The sequence below is a fragment of the Ailuropoda melanoleuca genome, chromosome 10, assembly GCF_002007445.2.
Source record: "Ailuropoda melanoleuca isolate Jingjing chromosome 10, ASM200744v2, whole genome shotgun sequence".
Taxonomy (NCBI): domain Eukaryota; kingdom Metazoa; phylum Chordata; class Mammalia; order Carnivora; family Ursidae; genus Ailuropoda; species Ailuropoda melanoleuca.
Genome location: NC_048227.1, coordinates 53,231,478 through 53,248,595, shown reverse-complemented (window position 1 = coordinate 53,248,595; position 17,118 = coordinate 53,231,478). Strand labels below are relative to the sequence as shown.

Sequence of the window (17,118 nt, the reverse complement as noted above, 5' to 3'; positions counted from 1 at the left end):
ATGGAAAGAGGCCAATGTCCACTGACTGATGAATAGGAAAGAAGATGTGGGGTGTGTATGTGTGTGTGTGTTTATTCATATATGTATCTGAATAAAAAAGAATGAAATCTTGAAATCTTGCCATTTGCAATGATGTGGTTGGAGCTAGAGTGTATTATGCTAAGCAAAATAAGTTAAAGACAAATACCATACGATTTCACTCATATCATGAAATTTAAGAGGCAAACCATAAGAGACGTTTAACTATAGAAAACAAACTGAGGTTGCTGGGCAGGAGGATGGGCTAAACGGGTGATGGGAATTAAGGAGGGCACTTGTGATGAGCACTGGGTGTTATATGTAAGTGATGAATCACTAAATTCTATTCCTGAAACTAAGATTACACTGTATGTTAACTAATTAGAATTTAAATAAAAACTTGAAGAAAAAGAAGAAAAAAATCTTTCTTCTGTGTTGATGGCAGCGTTCATAACATGAGCATGCCTTTTTGTCTGTTAAATTTATTCATGATGTGCTACTTCTTTCAGTTAAAAGGCAAGGAAAAGTATTTACTTTTTTATATCAACTGTATTTCAGCTCTAAACTGGTTTCTTAGGATCATTTAATATTTCTTTTGAATTTGTGTTAAACACATAGAAACAGATCACTTTTTATCTTTATGTACATCATTAGCTATATGATTATTATAATGCCACCTAAATTAGCTAAATTAGGAAGCATCCCAGCATTTGAGTTTTGAGTAACTCCATATGATCTCTGAAAAGGTAATTTATTTCTGGCAAAAAATAGAGCAGCATCTAAAATCACTTGCAAGACAGTCTACCACTTTTGGTTCTCTAATTTTGTCACTTTCTGCTATCACCTGGAATAGTTTGAATATTTTCAAAGACTTCTGATTAGAAAACATCATGTGGGGAGCACCTGGGTGGTTCAGTTGGTTAAGAATCTGCCTTCACTGTGGTCCATATATACAATGGAATATTACTCAGCTATCAGAAAGAACGAATTCTCAACATTTGCTGCAACATGGACGGCACTGGAGGAGATAATGCTAAGTGAAATAAGTCAAGCAGAGAAAGACAATTATCATATGATTTCTCTCATCTATGGAACATAAGAACTAGGAGGATCGGTAGGGGAAGAAAGGGATAAAGAAAAGGGGGGTAATCAGAAGGGGGAATGAAACATGAGAGACTATGGACTATGAGAAACAAACTGAAGACTTCAGAGGGGAGGGGGTGGGGGAATGGGATAGACTGGTGATGGGTAGTAAGGAGGGCATGTATTGCATGGTGCACTGGGTGTTATACGCAACTAATGAAGCATCAAACTTTACATCGGAATCTGGGGATGTACAGTATGGTGATTAACATAATATAATAAAAAAAAAAAAAGAATCTGCCTTCAGCTCAGTTCATGACCTCAGGGTCCTGGGATCAAACACCACCGCCCCCCCACAAACACACATACATAGGGCTCCCTGCTCAGCAGGGAGTCTGCTTCTCTCTCTCCCTCTGTCCCTCCCCCTGCTCCTGCTCTCACTTTCTAATAAATAAATAAAATCTTAAAAAAAATTAAAGAAAAAAATCATAGTGAAACAGTGAATCTTTGTTGTCAAAAATCTTATTTGGTTTTGTTGTATTAGTCCTGAAATGTAAGCATGGAACAAAATAAAAATAAGAATTCTTGAAAAAAGTATTTAAAACTTTAGGCATATAGTCATTAAAACTAGGTTCGTACTTAGTTATGCATATTATTTATTTGCCATTTAGCATGCTTTTTTATTATTTCATTTTTAAATTTTTCTTTTTTTTAAAGATTGTATTTATTTATGAGAGAGAGAGCGTGCACAAGCAGGGGGAGAAGCAGAGGGAGGGGGAGAAGCAGACTCCCCACCAAGCAGGGAGCCGGATGCAGGGATCAATCCCAGGACCCTGGGATCATCACCTGAGCCAAGAGCAGATGCTTAACTGACTGACCCTAATTTTTATTCTCATATGTTTGTCCAAACTATTGACTTTGAATTTACCATTGTTCTCCCTCAGTTTATGCACTGAATATGAGTTTTCTTATTTATTGAATGAAATTGTTTTTATCGCATTTTCAAAATCTTTTGATGGATTGATTCTTCATGCTAATAGTAAAATGGCCTAAATTAACCTTCGCAGTTATTCCAAAATAGTATTACTAAACAAGAAATTATTTTAAAAATCTCTAACTAAGAAAACTGAGAAGTTAGTTTGTAACAGTGAAATTTTAAATAAAAACTCAATTTGACATTCTAACATAGACTTACGGTGTGCGCTGTCCTCTGTAAATGACCCATGATGTTATTCTGTCATCATGGATTCACTATGACCTTTGAATTTTTTTCCTAGTAGCTACAGTGAATTTGTACTGTGCTAAATACATGGCTCTATCCAAGCTCTCTTACGAAGCATAGCTCTCATTTTAGGATTAGCTGGAGTTGTGTAATCTATGGCCAAGGCTTGATTTGTCATGGCACTGAAGTACAGGTACTCTTTTACTTTTGTTCAAATCTATTTTCTGCATGATTCAGACTGGTCAATGAAAGGATTACGGAATGTCTTAACAGAAGTAGAAGAATTTTTGAAAATCAATACTTTAGATGACTTGAAATGTCAACATAAAAGTAAAAGTTAAAGAGCAAACACTTCAATATTAGATAAACAAGTTTCTTAATTCAAAACCATATAGAAGTAGAAATTTCTGTTATAAATATAGAAATGTATCCAGACCAGAAGATAAATATCTACAGAAAATAATATCAGAAGAAGAAATAACTATTATAGATACATTGAAAGAAGTCAGAGTTTTCCCCAGCTTCCATCTCTTTAGAATTTGCCAATCTGGGGAACTGCTGGTCCAAATGAACAGTACAGGTAAGAATAAGAACATGTTGTGCTAGCGGGGATGATGACTTATATAATTTTCCAGGGGACTTGAGTCAAGGTATAAGAGTATGGAGCTTTGGTATGAATTTCATTTATCTGTCATTCCTCCCAAGCCATGACCTGTCTCACCTCCGGAAGATTCAGAACATTTTATAGAAGGCCCTTTGTGGACAGGGACCTCCAGGGAATAACAGTTTTGTTTATTGAAAAAAAATTATTTGGCTTGGTTTGGGAGAGGAAAAAGATCCTTGGTAGATCTTAATAAAATCAATAAAAAGCCTTTCCTCCTAGTTGATGATAGATTATCACAAATTTTCTGATTTCGAAAGGAATCTCAGTAAAGAAAAGTAGATGTACTTTATACCTTCTCCACTCTGTGAATCTCTTCTGGTCACAATTACAGACTGAAGCCAATTATAAAATGTTCAGTTACATAGTTCAATGAACTCTTTCATGATTTAAAAGACTAATTTGGGCCTTTCTCTTGTTCATGTATTAATTTATGCAAGGTCTGAACTAGTACAATCACTTTTTTATGGACCCAAGACACTTTCACTATAACGTCACCTGCCTAGTCCCATCAAAAAAACAAAACAAAACAAAACAAAAACAATAAAAAAATAAATTCTACATTTTAGGAATCTTATTGACTTCTCATCAGTTAGCTTGGAAATAAAGAGTTGTGATAGCCTTACCTAAATTGTTAGTCAATGAAAAAGTCAACAACTGTATATGTATAATTGTGACATTATCTATGGGATTATCAGAAAATTATTTTAAATGAACCCACCCTTACACATAATTAACATTCAATGAGTTCTTGTTCAACAAATGGATTAAAAATTGTAGCCTTATATGCTTGCAAAATATTTTACGTAGGCTGTAATAAGAAAGAATTTCTATGAGGAGATGTCGGGACAAAGAATATTTCAGTCAATCCTGCAGAAAATGAAAATATCTGTATAGTGGCGCCTAATATGATGACAAAATGAATTATCATTTTATGTTGCTTGACAAACTGTTTTTTGATGTATACCTGCTCCTTTACAGTAGAGGACTACCTATGCCCCTTGTTCCGGGCCCAGCCCAGAGCCCAGAGAGAGAGAAAAAGGGCAGACGCACAGAGGTCCAAGAGACCCCTCCCCAAGAAGGCCAGACAACCAGGAAGCACGTGGGTGGGGACGGCGAGCCGCTCAGGCCATCTCTTACCGTGAAGATGCCGCGGCCGTCCTTAGCTCAGATGGTCTCCAGGAAGTTAGGCTGCTGGCTGTCCTCCTCAAGGGTGAAGGGCTGCGGAGGCAGCAGTCCGAACTTGGACTTGTTCCTGGAGAGCTGCCTCATGTTGATGCCGAGTTCGGGGCCTGAGGCTCTTTCGCGCTCCTCGTACAGCCGTGAAATGCCTTGCTCTAATCCTGCAGCGAGAGCCTGGTGGGCCCCTTGCTGGAATTCTGCGGCGAAAGCTTGGTGCGCCCCGTCAGCATGCAGCCCTGCAGCCCCTCGGCAACAATGGCGCTTAGAACGCTCAGGGCTGGTCCCAGAGTGAGGAGACCTCGGCTTGCAGAAGGACCTGCGCGAGACGCAACCTGTGTGTGTGGACTCGGCGAAAGAGAAAGGGCTGGCTTCCACCTCCTAAGGATCCTTCACATCCACTGTTGTGAGAGAACGTCAGTTTTTGTGAAGAGACAGGTGGTGGGTGGATGTGGAGGCCCAATAAAGCAATGCTCTACCCAGGAAGTCGACGGTGGACTCCATGGAAACAATCCGGAAGACTTGGCTGAGCAGGGAGCACAGCTCTTCTGCAGCGACCCCGGTTCCGCAGCTAGGATTGCCAGGCAGCCGGCCTTCACAGACGCAACTACTTTTCTGACAGGGAGCCTGAGGTGAGGCCCCTAGAACTTGGCGCACGTGGACTCTGTCTGGGAAAATGGTCCTGGGCTGCCTACAGGACCGCCAGATGCAAGGCTTCATCCCGGAAGAGGGGGACGGCAGCAAGGTTATGCGTGGGACCCTGCAATGGTGTCCTTCTGGTTCCTCCCGGCCACCTTCGCGTTGGGGGCGGACAGGCTGATCACAGCACCATGCTCCTGCGCGAGTATTGGGGAGCCAATGGGCTTTGAGCCATCTGTGAAGTGCAGAATCTCATTCCTACTGGAGGCATTCAAGTACCTTGGTATGTATGTTAACGGAGATCTAAGTACTTTACCTCTTCCCTGTAGTCCGCGGCTCAGCACTCTGTGTGGGCAGCCCAGGCAAGGACAGCACCACCACAGGGAGCGGAGGGCACCTCTTCGTCACCGTCTTCCAAGCTTCTTATCTTTATATTTTTCACCTTTGGGAATACTCATTCAAGTGGCGACACAATTCCAGGCTTCTTGCCCTTCTTGCCTGGCTCGCCCCATGCAGCTCCACATCAAAACTGAGTGGGATTAAGTGTAAATTTTATTCATCAAATTTTAATATATTAGTCATGTATTAATTTAGTCTTTTATCCTAGCCTTAGAGTGGAGAACTTTTGGCTTTAATTATAAGGAGAGCTATTTTGACAGCTCTTACATACAAAAGACGGTTAATAGCAATTTGTATGTTTGGTAGTTTATAATGTTAAAAACGCCACATTTTAAAGAAATCTGTACCGCTTTGTCTTTAATCTTCTCTTTTAATCTTGTTTTAGATATACAGATTTAATTTATTTCTGGGCATAATAAAACTAACACACTTATGAACACAAAAAAAGATTTTGGGGGGCTCCTGGGTGGCACAGCGGTTAAGCGTCTGCCTTCGGCTCAGGGCATGATCCCGGCGTTATGGGATCGAGCCCCACATCAGGCTCCTCCGCTATGAGCCTGCTTCTTCCTCTCCCACTCCCCTTGCTTGTGTTCCCTCTCTCGCTGGCTGTCTCTATCTCTGTCAAATAAATAAATAAAATCTTTAAAAAAAAAAGATTTTGGGTAACAATTTAAAAAGATATTCTTAGATATCAATGTTTATCATGGTAGAAAATTTAAATTTCTCTTTGTTTCTATGTTAAGAAATAATATATAGAGTACTTAAGAAAACACTTTCTTATAGAAAACAATTGATAAATTAATGTTTGTCATTCAAACTGAACTACCAAATGCCTTAAATTCATTTATAGAAATGGTATTATTTTATACATTTTTAATTTTATTTAATAGGATAATATGCATGGCTTCTTTTTCCACTGAGGTCCCCCTATAACCAAGTCTAGAAAACTGAGAAAGGATGAGGTGCTATTTAAATAAAATAACTCAGATAATTCAAAACCATGTCAACATATTATAGTTTCTATTTAATTTATGTTTGTTATTAATAGATATCATTTTCTCTCATGAAAAAATATAAACATATCTAGTGATTATTTTCCTCCTCTGCTATATAGACTCAAATTTTTAATAAAAATTATAAGTTAAAGATGTATTCATTTCTAAAAAATAAAATATTATCCAATATTGACAATGCTTAAATAAAATTGTAAACATAAAATTGAATTTATAATAAATAATGTTAAGTGGTACATATTTATGTAACATAAGATAGCACTTAATAATATGTCCAAGAGTAGCACATTACTACACATATTTGTGAGTCACTTAAAATCCTGCTCTTTCCAAAACTTTTTTTTTGGTTTTATTGACATCATTTACCAAGAATTTATAATAAAATGTACTATTTTTGAGTATTTCTTTAGTATTATTCATTATACTCTGATTTTATAATATCAATGAATTGTTTTCATCACATTGTGTATACTTATTTGTGAGTATGCAGCAGTTCATTTAATGAACAAAACTAATTATCATTTAAATATTGAAGAACTACTTCAACTACTTAAATAATTTTACAGAAATATGTAATTTCAAAATATTTTTCCATGGCTACATTTTTACTTTAGTAACCTCACTATAATTATAATAGTAAATGTACACTTTGACATTAAAAATTTATGTGATAAAACTTATTTTATTACAGAAATATTTTCTACTTTACGTGTATGTTAATAAAAAGTAAAAATGAATCTGAACAGATAAGCATAAATAATTCATTATGCAGTCATGTCTCCGAATAAAATATAAATTCAGAATATTTTCAGTGATAATGCTTTACTTTTAAAATTAGAATATGGTATATTTTTCAGCAAAGCTTCACTAATTTAGTGATATAGAAAATGACATAAAGATATTTGTCAGAGTATTTTTACATATACTATTGGAAATTAGAGATAAACTGTAGAGAAATTTTCATGGCATTCCATTTTTGCCCCTGATATGTTACTACCTCACAAATACTGACATTTTATCTAAATACTTCACCCTGTTTGATTACTAACCATTTAAAACTGGTTATGGTTAATTTCTATATTTCTTTTCCTTTTTACCTATGAAAAGCAAATAAATATAAGAGCTCAAAGATAATATATGATTTGGGAAGCATATCCCAAAGAAACCTACACTAAGAATCAGACCACTGAATGTTCAACATTGTTAAACATAATGCAAAGGGCTAAACAATGAAGTTTTTCAAATTCTGAATTCTTCAGTATATTGGCTGAATACTTGTAAAAAATATGTGTGTGGAAGAGGGACCAAAAGTGATGAAAAGACAAAATTTGTAAACATCCAGAGAATTCAAATTCCTAAGGTCAGCTTTTGTTGCTTTAATTTATCCCTGATAGAAGGTTTGGGCCAAGTCTAGGACTGTAGAGATCTCTCTTGGATGCTTAAGATTGGTTTAAAACTAATTTACAATCCAAATGGCATCTGTTAAAATGGTTCTACATACAAACCCTATTAAGGTGGAGGAAGTCATATTGATATTTATGTAGGGCCAAGTAGATTCATGCTGGTTTGGGAAAGTTCTACTTATCTCTGGGGATACTGGATGTTGGCTTTGACTCTTGGCCAAGATAAGAGCTATGGGATTTATAATGTGCAGTTTAAAGTCTAAAATTCTTCCAGACACATTCCAGGGTTGGGTTTATTGATGTTTTTCACCTGGTGTAGCCAATTAGACATCCATGTTAAACTATATGGCCAGAGTTTGTAAACCCCCTTTCTAATTTATGTCTTGAGCTCTTATGAGGCCAATATTACTTGATGGTTCAATTGATAATGGAAGCCTAGCTCATATGCCATTAAGGATCCTGGGGATATTATACTTGAATATGTTTCAGACCCCCGCCCACTTGCCTGTATTCTCTTCCTATTGCTATATCTAATTTTTACTTTTAAATAAAAAGTGTTATGTGACTATTCTGTGGAAAGTATGGTGAGTCCTTTGAGCTATCCAAACTTGGGAAATCTTTGCATTTCACTTTTTCAGGGCTAGAACTAGGATAAGGCAAGCCACCAGTCTAGGGCACAGAATTTTAGGAGGCACTCACTTGCAAGAATCTGAGGGTTCCTCCTTTAATTCTGTGTTGTGGGTTCCTTATTTGCCTCATTGTAGTCCAAGACATGCTCTCTCTCTCCCTGGTCTCGGGTTTCTTTCCAATTAAATACATAGGACAACTCAGACTTAGACCTCTGTCACCAACTAGTCTTTATTGTCTTTCCTGTCTTTGTGTTACCTCAGACAAGGTATTCTTTATGAACTTTCAATCATAAATTCATTAAAATCTGTATATTTATTAATGCTCTCAATAGCTATTGTCATTAAAACAATTTTAAATACTCTTCTGAAGTAAGCTATGCTAAGATTTTAGTAAGAAAAGAATGGATTAACTATCGCCATTAAAACAATTTTAAATATCTTTTGAAATACATTATACTAAAATTTTCATGAGGAAAAAATGGTTTGAAATCTGTCTCAATTATAATTCTAGAAACCCTCCTGAAGTAGGGCATTGTGTTTATTGTTTCTCATCCAGAAGTTTGATACTATCATGGAAATATTTTGCAAAGCGAGAGGATGAGGAGCACTTTGACAAACTATTAGGTGTGGTGTTCCATACATGAGAGAGTAGAGCCTTGAAGTACAAATAACTCTCTTCAAGGGAAGAGCATTAGCCTTTGGTCCACAGCACTTGTTAAAGCACATAATATTTAGGGGGCACCTGAGTGGCTCAGTCGATTAAGCATCTGCCTTTGGCTCTCAGGTCATGACACCAGGGTCCTGGAATCGAGCCCCAAGCCCCACATCGAGCCCCGCATTGAGCCTTGCATTGAGGCCCACATCTGGCTCCCTGCTCAGTGGGAAGCCTGCTTCCCCTTCTGCCCCTGCCCCTGCTCCTGCTCTCTCTGGCTCTCTCTCTCTCAAGTAAATAAATAAAATCTTAAAAAAAAAAAAACCACATAATATTTAGTTGATGATTATTATAGGTTAAAATAGAAAATATGATAAACCCTAAGAGTTCATAAAATATGTCACATACTCAGAGTATTTTGGACAATTTCAAGTTTGAAATATTCTTTGTAACCTCCTTCTTGCGTTAGTTTCCACAAGGATTCATAAACCTAGAAGATTCATTTTAATTGTGATGGCATTTTCCCACCATGAGCTAGTCTGTTAAAATCACATTGAATGAGATTACAGGTAAAGTTCTCAGCTGTTGGTTAACTCTCAAGCCAAGATAAAATTGTTTAATGCCAAATATCCTGCTATGATTTGAAGTAACTATATAAAACACTAGTCAGTGAAATGTAAAACTGTTAAGTGCTTTTCTTGGGGGCTTGGCTTGATATCTAGCAGAGTAATATAGTAACATGGAAGAATATTTAGAATAAACTTCTAGGAAAATATTTCCTTTTTTTTTTAGTAATTAATCTGTTCAACACTAAAGAATTTAATATTATAGTTTAATCTTTATTTTCCCTAGTATGAAGGCAATGGGCTAAAATAGTTATATCTTTATCTTCTAAGTACTAATTTCTTGGATAGACCATCATTTGTCAATGATAAAGTAGTTCACATTGATAGAAATTCATATAAATATTTTATGTTGGAGACCAATATTCATGACATATAGAATGGTATTCTAATATATAGATTAAACCATTTCTCATCCATGGAGAACTGTATATCTTAAAATGACTCACAATAACAGATAAAGTCTCATTGTTAATTAATTGTATAGTAATCAATTTTATAAATATGCCGTTAACTTCAGTTTTCATTTTTATTATAATGTTTATAGTGCACTATTACATAAGGCATAGAGTAGGTTTGGAACAAAAACATGGATTTTGGAAGCAGTAGTTTATTTACAAACTTAAATGCACATTTTCTAGGTAAACTGTCAAAAATTTTTCCTCCTTCAGCATTGATTTTTTCATCTAAAAATGAGACTACTCCTACCATATAGGAATATTTTAAGATTAGGTTTCCCATTTTACAAACCATAAGATTTTACAACAATCTAAGTGAAGCCCATGAAAGAAATTACTTACAAAAGTAAATAAAAGGAAACAATTGTCTTAATAGACAAAGTTCATTGAATTCAATTATATATGGCTGATGAGCTACATCAATGTTTCAGTCTTAATATATAAACTAATTAAAATGTATATATATGTGTGTATATATATATATATATATATATATATATATACACATTTTCATCTTCCACCATGATTTTAGAGATCTGGTTAGAAGTGTTGCTAGCACACTTTCTGTAAAAATAGAATAAACATTAAATCCGTCAACAGACAAATGGATAAAGTGCTACAAAATATTACATATCATATATATTATATATATTTACATGTGTATACTATTCAGCCATTTAAAAATGGAAATTCTGCCATTTTTGACAACATGGATGAACTTCGAAGACATCATGCTAAATGAAATAAACCAGACAGAGAAAAACAGATATTACATGACCTCACTTTTATGTGGGATCTAAAAAAACTCATAGAAACAGAGATCAGGATGGTGGTTTCCAGAAGTCTGGGATGGATGGTAGGGGAATTGGGTGAAAGTGGTCAAAAGATACAACTTTCAGTAAGATGAATAAGTTTTGGGAATATAATGTACAATATGATGACTATAGAGAACAATACTGTGTTGTATATTTAAAAATTGGAAAAGTATACCTTAGGAGAAAAAAATTATAAATATTGAAGTAATGAATGTTAACTAAACTTATTTTGGTAATCGTTTTGCAATGTATGCATATATCAAGTTATTTTGTTGTACACTTTAAACTTTATGCAAGGTTATCAGGCAATTATATCTCAATAAAATTGGGAAAAAATAAAAAAAAATAAAATTCCAAATATTATGAAAGAAATAGGACACCTAGTTAAATAGGAGGAAAAGGCTTTAATTCAATATTGCTAATGTGTTAATCTCCCATTTTGATCCATAGATCTAATGGAATTCCAATCAAAACCTTACCATATACTTTGGGTATATTTACAAGGTGATTCTAATATGTATATGGAAAATCAAAGGACCTTAAATTTCCATAACTGTTTTTCCATAGCCAAAACCATTTTTCAGAAAGAAGAATAAATTTGAGTCTCGGACTACCCAATTTCAAATATTATTATAAAGCTACAGTAATCAAGACAGTATTCAGGAAGCACTAAGGGATTTTCCTTCATTCTTCACAGGGAGAAGCAAGTGGGAATCCTGGAGGTGAAGCTCATGAAGGTGTGCGGGGTGTCCTAACACTGAGCTTCCCAGAGATTTTAACTTCCAAGATACTCCACACTGAGCAGCCAGCAGTTCTTCAAGCACACTGTAAGTTTACCTACTGACACTGGCACCAACAGTGGCTTCTGCTACCAGTAAGTTATTCTCTGTGGTTCTCTTTATCTGCCTCTAACTGCAGTTTTGGGGGCAATAGCTTACCTTGTGGCCTTGATTATCTGATGAATCTTTAAGGAGTTATTTTGCAGCTTGTTTAGTTTTATCTTATTGTGAGGCTCAGAGTGCTACTTCCTCACTACTTACATGTTAGAGCAGAAATTTATGCTTGTATCTTTTAGAAACAAAATAGTCTAGGAGACTTAAATTTTATAAATGTTATCCTAAGGAATGTATTTTTCACCATATCTGTCAAAAGCTAATAATTAAATGAACCCTAACTGACTTGGTAGTACATATATTAATCACATTTATACCTAAGAAAGCTATACAATGTGGAGAGTGCTGCTTTAGTTTGTTGACTATCAGGAAAATTGAATCTGTTTAATTTGCCAATTCATTTTAAATTTGTTTAAACTATTTACTCTATACAAGTTCAAATGGACTATTGATCTTGCTTCAGATTTTCCTTATGTGTGTACATATTAATCTCCAATCCTAGAATAATCTTCAAATACTCTATATCTCTGCCTCAATATTTTTTATTTAACTTCAAGGATTTCATTTTAGTTTTTATTGTGTAAAGATGGTGTTAAAATGAAATTCCTAGGTGGGAATGCAGTAGACAATTCAATTCTTGACTTTATCTCCAAGACAACTGTGATGTTGTCAGTTGTCATTGTTTCTGTAATTTTCTCTTTATGGTGAGCTCCAAACATGGAAGCATAGACAAGCACATCAGTAAGTTTCTTAAGGTTCAGCCATATTCTTCCTTGTCTTGATTTTATGGCAATAGCTATATTTCATCATGATAATGAAAGTCAACTGTCCCTACTAATGTAGGAACAACTTTTTTTTTGCCTGGCATAAATACCCCAAAGCGACCAGACAACAGACATAGGTTTAGTTGAACCATTACTGTATTTCCAGGTAGAAAAACTCTTCCCCAGGAAATCAAAACCAAGAAGCCAAATCAAAAAGGAATTTTTTAACAGAGTTGAAAATGTGGGGGATAAGTTCCTCAGTGTGTACTGAGAGGGGCTATTATAACTTCCATTCCTTGGTTCTAGGCCAGTAATGTTGAAGCAGTCTATATTTAGCTCATAGCATTACACTGAGCTAGCCTAGCCATTAGATGGAACTAGTATTTTTCTTTCTTTGATATCTGGTCTTAGGCAACTACCTTTAAAGTGAGAAGGATAAACACCAGTGCAGTAGTGGTATGTAACAAGTGGGTCTAGGACACCTGTTTATTAATACACTTTTGCTCTTTTTAATTGCCTGAGCGTTACCCAAGGACACCATGTTTGTTATATAATAAATTGGTTTGAGGCACTCAAACTTATTATCTGGTGTTTTGGAAAATATGTATTTGTGATGAGCATCTCCGACCCCTCTTGTTACCTAATGTCTCGAGACTAATGCCAGGGGCTTAGAGTCTGTGATAGATTCATAAACTGTTTTTCAATTGAAGAATAATTCTCTGCAGCACACAACATAGCATTGCTAAAAAATCCCAGAAGTCTATGCTGCAAGTTCTTACTAAATTGGCCAGAAATTCCACATGGTACCTTTTTTCCCTAGAAGTATCTAGCGTCATGGCATCTACAGAACCGTATGACTCAAGTGACACTACTACTTAGTACCATAGTTTGAAATAGATACAGGCTTCTCTCTTGCTCTTGGCCCGCTCAGAGCTCCAAAATCAATTCAGATATTATCAATATGGAGGACAGGAATGAATGTTCTGTACATTGTCCATAGGATCTAGCCTTCAAACTTTTTTGGGACAGAAAAAAGAAGAATTAATATAGCTCTGAGGCTAAATGTATGTGTACTGCTCTCTGTCCTAAGGGAACCTAAATGGCTTCTGATTTCCCTTCTGGATTGAGGTTGATAGGAACACATCAGTAGCCATTTGGCAAGTGCTCAAGTTGTGGGACATGTTTTAAAAAAGACACTAAATTCACCAGAGCTGGGACTATCACATAGTTAAGGTTAAAAATAGACTGCTCTCCTCTGCTATGATCAATATCTGCTTTTGCAGGGGCCAAAGTATTGAATTAAGTGAGAATATGTCAGAGACTATTATCCTTGCGCCCTTAAAGTCTAAGTAGTTTGCACTACACTGTGCCATTCTAATTAGTGTTGCTTTTGGGACAGTGGGGATTTTGAGTGGGGATCAGAGGTATCATGGGCTTCTATTGAGCCTTTCCTACCATAAATGACTCTGAAATCCACAAGTTACGGAACTGAAATGAGGGTTCTGAGAGTGCCTAAGTGTATCCATCTTGATCATGCCTTCAGAAACCATAGAAATACCCTAGATTCGCAGGCCTATTGAAAAACTGTGAGATGGACTTGGACTGGTATTTGAATTATCACTCTAAACAGGGGCCAAAGGGACAAGGAGGACTGATGGATGACTTCTGAATTCCCTGGTATCAGTTCAGTGTCTGCTTACACTCTGCATCCAATGGCCCTGTGAAGATTTGACCTTTCTAGTATTTAGTTACTATGAAAGATGGTGGTAGGTTCCTGTGGAGAAAAATTATTGACCTCTGTGATGCATACTTCCTGTGGTTTTGTAGGGTCCTTCTTCAAGGAGACCTAGCCTTCCATTAAATCAATGAGCTCTAGGTCTCAGAAGTGGTTTGTATCTAGAAGCTGGGCATGGGATAGTGCTTTGTAATTATCAACTGACACAGCTAGAGGTCCTGATCTTTTCTGGTTATAGATGTCAAGAACTACTTATATGGGGTCCATATTTTTCTTGTGTCCTGAAGAACCATGGTTTATTTTAAATCGTCACAAATCCCTGTAGGTCAGGTTCCCCTGGTTTATATTCTGGCATTGCTATCCATCACGTCTATCATTCCTTTTACAATTAAGTGTTACCACTTAGTCTGAGCTATTGAAATCCTCATATTCCCACTGGTAATAGGGAGCCAAATTTCATAGCAGTATACCATACATCAGTCCTGGACTACAGTAATGCAAAGGAAAGCTGGGAGGAGGGGGAGATGATTCATTTGCTGAAATTTTCAGGAATTTTCTCACACAACCATGGAGGCTTGGCAAGTTCAGAATCCTCAGGTAGGCCAGTGGCTTAGAGACCTAGGGAGGAGTTTCAGTTCAAGTCCAAAGACAGTCTTCTGGCAAAATTTCTTCCTCTTCCTCTTCATTTTTTTCTGTTAAGGCCTTGGATTGGATAAGGTCCACCCACATTATGGAGGACAATCTGCTTAACTCAAAGTCTATTGATCTAAATGTTAATCTTATCTAAAAATTACTTTCACAGGGGCGCCTGGGTGGCACCGCGGTTAAGCGTCTGCCTTCGGCCCAGGGCGTGATCCCGGCGTTATGGGATCGAGCCCCACATCAGGCTCCTGTGCTGTGAGCCTGCTTCTTCCTCTCCCACTCTCCCTGCTTGTGTTCCCTCTCTCACTGGCTGTCTCTATCTCTGTCAAGTAAATAAATAAAATCTTTAAAAAAAAAATAAAATAAAAATTACTTTCACAGAAATGAATCACAGACCTGTACTCCTGAAACAAATAATACATTATATGTTAATAATAAAAACAAGCAAACAAAAAGAAATATCTAGAATAACGTTTAACCAAATACCTGGGTATTGTAATCTAGCCAAGTTAACACATAAAATAAAATTAACAATCATAGGTGGTAAAAGTAAGAATTCTGAAACCATATTTTTCTGGGTTCATAACCCAGTTACTTCACTTTATGCCTATGAGTAACTTCACTTTCCTGTAATTCAAATGCCTCATCTGTAAAATGTGGATAAAAATAGGAACTATTATCAGAGGCCAAATACGAAAATTAAAGGAGTAAATATGAATAAAGGTCTTAATGCAGTGAGTGATGCATAGTAAATGCCCCAAAATTGTAGCTCTGATTATTGTTAATAGTTTGGAATAAAATAGCTTTTGTAGACATTTTTGTACAATAAATGTCAAGTTTTGATATCGGTGTTTTAATAATTTCATATGATTAATTCACTGGCTTTAAACCTCTTTGCATGATTTGTAACTCATCCTTAAATATATAGAAACAATGTTTCTAAGGAAACAAATGGAGCAAGAGCCTGTAGGAACAATTAATTCTAGGTTTAGTTATGTTTATTTTAAGATATTTATTTTTTGTTTCCATTTTAAATTTATAATCCTGTAGATAATTTTATAATAATTTTTCAAACTACTAGAATATAATTGTGAATTATAAATTGTGATTTATAATTTTGACTAAATCATCTTCATAATTTTATTATAATAAATTTTTAAAATTTCCTCCTCAATTTTATTTGTGGAGGAGGAATAGTGTTTAAATATTTCAGGTCATATATATTCTTCCTACTAATACATTTCTTTCTACATTAATCTTTATTTTTCTATCTTGTTTTTCATTTGTTCTTGTTTTATTATTTCTGCAAAATTGTTATATTTTAGCTTATTTTCATTATTCTTCAGTACTTAATAACATCTCATGGGTTTTGCTGCATAAATTATCTGCTTTTATTACTTTAACATTATCTATTATTTTTAACGTTTGTTAGGATAAAAGTTATTTATTTACTTTTTTTAAAGATTTTATTTATTTATTTGACAGAGATAGAGACAGCCAGCGAGAGAGGGAACACAAGCAGGGGGAGTGGGAGAGGAAGAAGCAGGCTCATAGCGGAGGAGCCTGATGTGGGGCTCGATCCCATAATGCCGGGATCACGCCCTGAGCCAAAGGCAGACGCTTAACCCCTGTGCCACCCAGGCGCCCCAGGATAAAGGTTATTTAAACTTTACTTTTTTCTGTGTAGTATTAGAGACTGGAAGATTATTTGTTTCTATTTTTATTGCTTTATGATCATAGAATACCGACTTTTTTTTTCATAAACATTCTTCAGATTGCTGCAAATCTTTGGTTAATCTCCAGAGTTTTGAAAAAGCTCATTCTGACAATTTTTACCAGAGGAGAGAATTTATGGAGGGCCTCACTCTGTCCAGTTCACTGATGTTACTAACATTTTAAATTTTTTCTTTCTATTAGCTTTTGAAGATCTTTTATATTCTCTATACAATTTTTGTCAGATATGTTTTTTTGCAAAAAAATTGTTTCTTAACTTTTCATTTTTTAACATTATCTTTAGGAGAATAAAATTTTTATAATGTCAATGCAATTTAATTTATTAAGATTTTTTCCTTCAGGGGCGCCTGGGTGGCACAGCGGTTAAGCGTCTGCCTTCGGCTCAGGGCGTGATCCCAGCGTTGTGGGATCGAGCCCCCACATCAGGCTCTTCTGCTAGGAGCCTGCTTCTTCCTCTCCCACTCCCCCTGCTTGTGTTCCCTCTCTCGCTGACTGTCTCTATCTCTGTCGAATAAAGAAATAAAATCTTAAAAAAAAAAAAAAAAGATTTTTTCCT

General features: G+C 35.8%; 1 pseudogene; it reads right to left on the bottom strand.

Annotated features, from left to right (window-relative positions):
* Nucleotides 1–4,151: 4,151 nt before the first annotated feature.
* The window catches only part of LOC100477258, a 34,567-nt pseudogene continuing 21,600 nt past the window's right edge, over nucleotides 4,152–17,118 (bottom strand).